This window comes from Lygodium microphyllum, chromosome 14 (genome assembly GCF_053477565.2).
Source record: "Lygodium microphyllum isolate KBCC chromosome 14, Lygodium_microphyllum_v1.1.10, whole genome shotgun sequence".
NCBI classification, from domain to species: domain Eukaryota; kingdom Viridiplantae; phylum Streptophyta; class Polypodiopsida; order Schizaeales; family Lygodiaceae; genus Lygodium; species Lygodium microphyllum.
In genome coordinates, this window is record NC_141148.1 from 58,774,397 (window position 1) to 58,780,396 (window position 6,000).

The following is a 6,000-nucleotide window of genomic DNA, read 5'->3' on the forward strand; positions in this document are numbered from 1 at the left end:
TTGTAAAGCTTTTTCTAGAGATATCTATGGAAAATGTATAAAAAGGTAAGAACTAGGATCATAGTAAACCAAATGGCAAGCAACTAGGTTACAAATTGCAATGCAATTAGACTACTATTTGAAGGAGATTCAAGAAGATCATTTTTAAATAGTAAAAAGGAATTCATCTTGAGTGAAATTTTTGGCATTACCAAGAAAATCATAAAAATGAAATTGGAAGATCCAAAACATGCTATTACTAAGTTAGAAGAAAAGCCAAAATGACAAGGTACACAAGTAATGTAGAAATATAATGAGGATGTTGAAAGTTTAATTGTTGATGCTATAAATGCAATTTATGGCCATACCTCAAGAGGAGTGCGTCAAGTGCATTTTAATGAAGATGAGACAATACGTGTTATATCAAATATCAACCATATGCGAAAACACTAGCTAGAGCAACCATTAAGATGCTAGTAAAAGTGGGAGATCCTGAGGTACCTTATATGGATTTGATTGATTATGGGTCTTAAATTAATCTTATGATCAGGAGTCGATGTGAAAACTGTAGATTGTCAATGGATACAAAGCATGGGTGGAGGATTGGGCTCCTCATAGTGCACCTAGGGACTTGTATGTAGCATGTTCTATTGTGAAAGCTACTATTGGGGATGTTTAAGATGAAAAACACTTCTTTGTACAAGATTCTCCTTCATATCCTATGATCCTTTCACAATCATACATTACACATTTCACATGGAAACTAAAATTTTGGATAATGGTTCAATATATGCTTGAATTGGAGGTCATGATAGAAATTGGGTTCTGCAACTTCTTATTTTTTGTGCTATTCAAGAGATTGTGATAATCTAAAGAGTATCCTTTACCTCCTAATGTCAAAGAACTTAGGGATTCTCATGAGACATTAATGGGTTTTCAACAAGCATCATTGTAAAGTGAGACTATGAAGGTGTAATATGGGTTGTATTTTTAGCAGATAGTATAATTTTCTTCCAAGTGTTTGAAAGCCTTATGTAACTACAAAATACTATATTCGCAAGTTATAGGAAGACATGAAGACACATGTTAATGAATGCATTTGAGAGATGTATGATGAGTTCATCCATGTTAATACCATGGATGAGCTTTCAACTATGTTGAATTTCGAACTAAATACTAGGAATAGCATGGTCAAAATAAGCTCTTTGGATATGTATCATGTTATTGAAAAGTTTCTAAAACAAGAATATATATGTTTGCATGGAAGGACTAAAGTAAGGGTTGATACAAGGTATAAAACTATGGCTAAGAAAGTTAAGCATATTGCACTGTCATTGCCTTCTCATAGTAAGGAGAAGATTGAACTAGCTTCTTGTGAATCTGAGAGACCTGAGAAAGATCTAAGAGTCTCCAAAGGAATTAAAGATTTTCTACGTGGATTTTCTTACACTATAGAGAATCAATTCTTTATGGATATATTGTCCAAACATGGTAGAGCATTCGTATTTGAGTTGCAAGAAATTGGCTTTGTCGATTCGAGTATTAGCCCATATAGTTATTTCTACTATGCCTCATGCATCTTGAGATTTGCAACCAATTCCAATACCTAGAGCTCCTATACTCAAGTTGATTGATTTTCTGAATGAGACTATTACAATAAGAAATCTAGGACCTTCTTCAACTCCATATTGAAAGATATGGTGTATATTGTCAAAGAAAAATACATTGAGGTTTCTTTAAGATATATAATTGATAAATAAAGTGGCTATCAAAATATAGGAGTAGGTCCAATTATGGAAAATTTTGCAAAAGCAAAGACCTTACTACTATGAAAGCACAATTGGGTTTGGTGTGGATGTGCACTTTGCCACAAGAAGCAACAAACTTAGCTGTTCATATAATGAATGCTGTGAATAAGGTTTTGTGGGATTATATATCATAGTTTACTATGCCTTTTATAGATGACTACCAATAAAACGGTGTGTCGAAGAGGAGAAAGATTAAGAATTGAAAAGGGATGTAGGAGATTTATTGCAAATCACATAGCCAACTGTGAAAGAATATGACTCTTTCAACATAAAAACCGGTCTTCGGGGTAAATGATGTCTAGATTGAGGGTAACATGCATGGTCCATATGGAAGACGGCCGATCTCCAACTAAGGTGGATGATATTGAGAGAACGGACAAGACTTGCACATCAATTTTAGAAGTTGGATTTTTTTGGAAGATTGTGTGTTTCTCATATTAATTCTACACTTTCCACATGTTGCAAATATCCTTTACCAATTGTTAAGATATAGGCAAATTTTTAGTGGGATAAAATGCACACAAAGGCAATGAGAGAAAGCTAAAAATATTTTTGTAAACAACAAGAACATTAAGAAAGGCTGATTATACATATGGAAGACCCTTCATTATTATTATTGGCACAAGTCCTATAGGGATTGGTTGGGCCATCGGACAAGGTGATGATGAGGGAAATATGAATGCTATATGGTTTGAAACAATTAATGTTTTTTTTTTGGAGTCCCTACTAAAAAATACGCCAAAAATTTTGGCAATAAAATATCATTTATCATTTAAGCTTATCATGTTAGATAAGACCAATGTGTGTGTGTGTATATATAAGGCACATACACATATATAGTCACCTATTCACATGCTTATTTATTGCTAAGTAATGCATAAACTGAATGCTTTATGAGAAAAATATATATGGAAGTCAATAAGTTTTAAATTTACCATAATTATTTACATTGTAATGCAAATGACTTTTGGCAATAGAATACTTTTCAGGAATTGACTTATAGCCATTTTAGGCTATAAATTGTGCTTTTTTCTATAAATTATACCCAAATATTTATGTTTTGGACCACTTTTATAGCCAAATTTGCAAAAAAAATCCCATATAAATTTCAATATTTGGAATTAAGGTGCTAAATGAATGTTAGAAAAGGTATCTACCAATCATAAAAAGAGTTGTAGGGAGTGGTTATAGCCTTGAAGTGTAACAAAAGAGTATTTTATCTAGTCTCTAATTATTGTAGAGATGGATTGCTTACTGTCCTTGAATATGGAGTTTTGACATTCTAGTAAGAAAAGGTGATATACTTTCAAGATTGAGATAGTAGGATGAAGAAGATATGGTTGCAGATGATAAAAAAGCTGAAAGTTTAGAGACAACACTTGACCATACATACTATGCCTCTTTATTTTGAGACTTTTTCATAAGAGATGTGTGAGGGCGACTGATTGCAAATTGGAAAATACTTGAGAACTTTGACAAGAAGAGAAGGGCAAACAAATTTAGAATTTAAGAGGACCTAAAGAAAAGCATACAAGTGGTACTCTATTTTAGGACACATTTGAGAATATAAAAGAGAGATATTAGGCAAAATGCATGTATTTGAATGGCTTGCAATTTTTGGAGAGTTACACTACTCATCAAATGTACGCTTTTGTAAGACATCTTGATAGTTTAGATCTAAGTTACCCATTCTTTATGCATTATAAGTGGGTTGTGGACTTAGTAACCATGCCTATAAGTTTATGGTAGATTAATTATATTGTACTAACATAGAAAGATCTCAGAAACCGAGTTGGAGCATTGAGAACAAAGGCTACTAATGTTGTATGCAAGTTATTTTTGGAACATGTGATATGTGGTTATGCATGTGTAGAAAATATTACAGTTGATATAGGAGAGATTAGTGAAGATGAAGCTTGAGATTTATTCTCTAGGATAGGGATTAAGCCTGTTATTATCAAGAACATACCCTTCACCTTCATCTTGTGCTTCCATGGCGTCCTCCTTCCTTCTCTCCTCTTTTCTGTCATTCTCTCTCCTGTTCCAGTCTTCTTTTCTCTTCTTCTTACTCTCTTTCTCACTCAATCTCTTCTCCTCTCTCCTCTCAGCTTCATTCATTACACGTGGTATCAGAACTATAGGATTTCATCCTTTTCTTCTTTCCCCTTTCTTCGTTTTCAAATCCTCAAAACCCTAGTCACTCAGCTTACAAATACAAGTACAACAAGAAAGACTGCAGTTAACTTAAGCTTTTTGGAGCAAGCAAGAGCTATGGTTGGAGACTCAGACATATCTGGAGGTAAAACAGTTATTATGTCGAACGATGTTGCTCTTATACATGGATTTTTGCATGGTTGTGGACTATTTTAGAACAAGATTATTCTTCAAGCATAAAAGCATTATACTCAATTGTTTGTTACAAGTCGTTGTCGTGGTGTTATGAGGACATAGTGTGAAAAAGTATGGAATGCATCATCATCCGACTTCTTTATTGATCTAGAGAGTCGATGTGATCTGAGCCATTAGTACTAGTGTGAGTTGCATGGATTATCCAAAAATACTAGATTTTTGGATAATTTTAGCCTATTTTTTATATTATTTATTGTAAAAATTTGAAAAAGTTAGAAAAAGCTTCTAGATTAAGATGGTATGAAAAAAGCTAGTTGCTTTTTCAGCCAATTATGGGATTTTCACAAGAAGGACAAATTGACGAAATCGCACGCGTCGCGATCGCTGTAAACAGGCTAAAAACTGTAGATTGAACTGAAAGAAGAAGAAGGAATGATCTAGGAGATCTGTGACTAGGTGTCTTGGAGTTTTACCCCCCTTTTGGAGTCAATGTAGCCATTAGATTTGGGTTCCGAGCAACAAAGAAGGAGCTGTAATTTTTATGCACGTTTTATCCTACAAAGAAGCTCCAAGAGATCTAATGCCTGGAGATTGCTTCTGAGTAGTGCGAAGATTCTAGGTTCTTTCAATACTTATTGATTCAATTCATTGTGCTTTGTCTTTGTAGTGTTTACCACTTGGGTATTGTCTATCTTCTCTTCCATCTCCTATCTCTACTTCCTTCTACTTCTGATCTCCGGTGGATTCAACCTTTCGACAAAAACCCCTCTGACATTGGTGAACCCGATGTGAAAGGTTGTCAGAAGAAGGAAAGACAAGATGGAAGAATCTTCGAATACATTCTCTAGTGATGTTTTGCAACAATTGGTGCAAAATATGAATATGCTTATGCAGGTACAACAACAACAACAGGTGATGCAAGCTTCAACTCAAACAGAAAGTGTTGTGATGAATGCTTTTCAAGCAATTGAGCGTGAGATGAAGTTATTCAATGGTAGGAATGTATTTGCATATGTATATACCTATGCTCAGAAGATGGAATTATTTGGGGTGGCTCAATCTACATGGAGCCGGTATTTTGTACGTGTTACTGTTCATGAACTGAAAGCACAGATTACTGAATTATACTTGCAAGATGCTGACTGGGTAGCCTTCAAGAAGACACTCGTGGAAGAATTTTACATTGAGGAGCTGCTGGTGCATTGCTTGTTTATGATATCACCAAGAGAGAAACATTTAACCATCTCACAAGATGGCTAGAGGATGCTCGGCAGTACGCTACTGCAAACATGGTTATTATGCTTATAGGCAACAAGTGTGATCTTGCTCATAGAAGAGCTGTGAGTACTAAAGAAGGGCACAATTTTCAAAGGAAAATGGTATTGTGCTAGGAAATGCATGCCGAGCGTCTGTGCTAAGTGTGGTGCACTTGGAGAAAGCAAAGGCATTCAAGGAGCTTCTAGCACTGTGTTTAGTCCCTTGGACCATGCTAATTGTTGGATAGGGTGACCATGTACATGTCACTGAGCCTTGAATTGGTTTTGGTTCATGCAAGATGAGGGCCTTTCCTAAAATGTAGTTTGCATGCTGGGAGTAATGGAAACCATAATATTGTGCTAGGTGCTACATTTGTGAGCATGTATACTACATGTGTTGTGCTTGCAAAAGTGTGAGAAGTGTGTGACGCGATTCCATCACAGGATTTAGTCTCTTGGACTATAGTCATTGGGGCATACTACTGAATACCATTTCTGGATAGGTTGTATTATTGTTTTCTTCTGAATTTGCAGTAGTCATAATGTCTGACATGGCACAGATCACTCAGATCATGGGAGACAAATTGACCAAAGACAACTATAGTGTT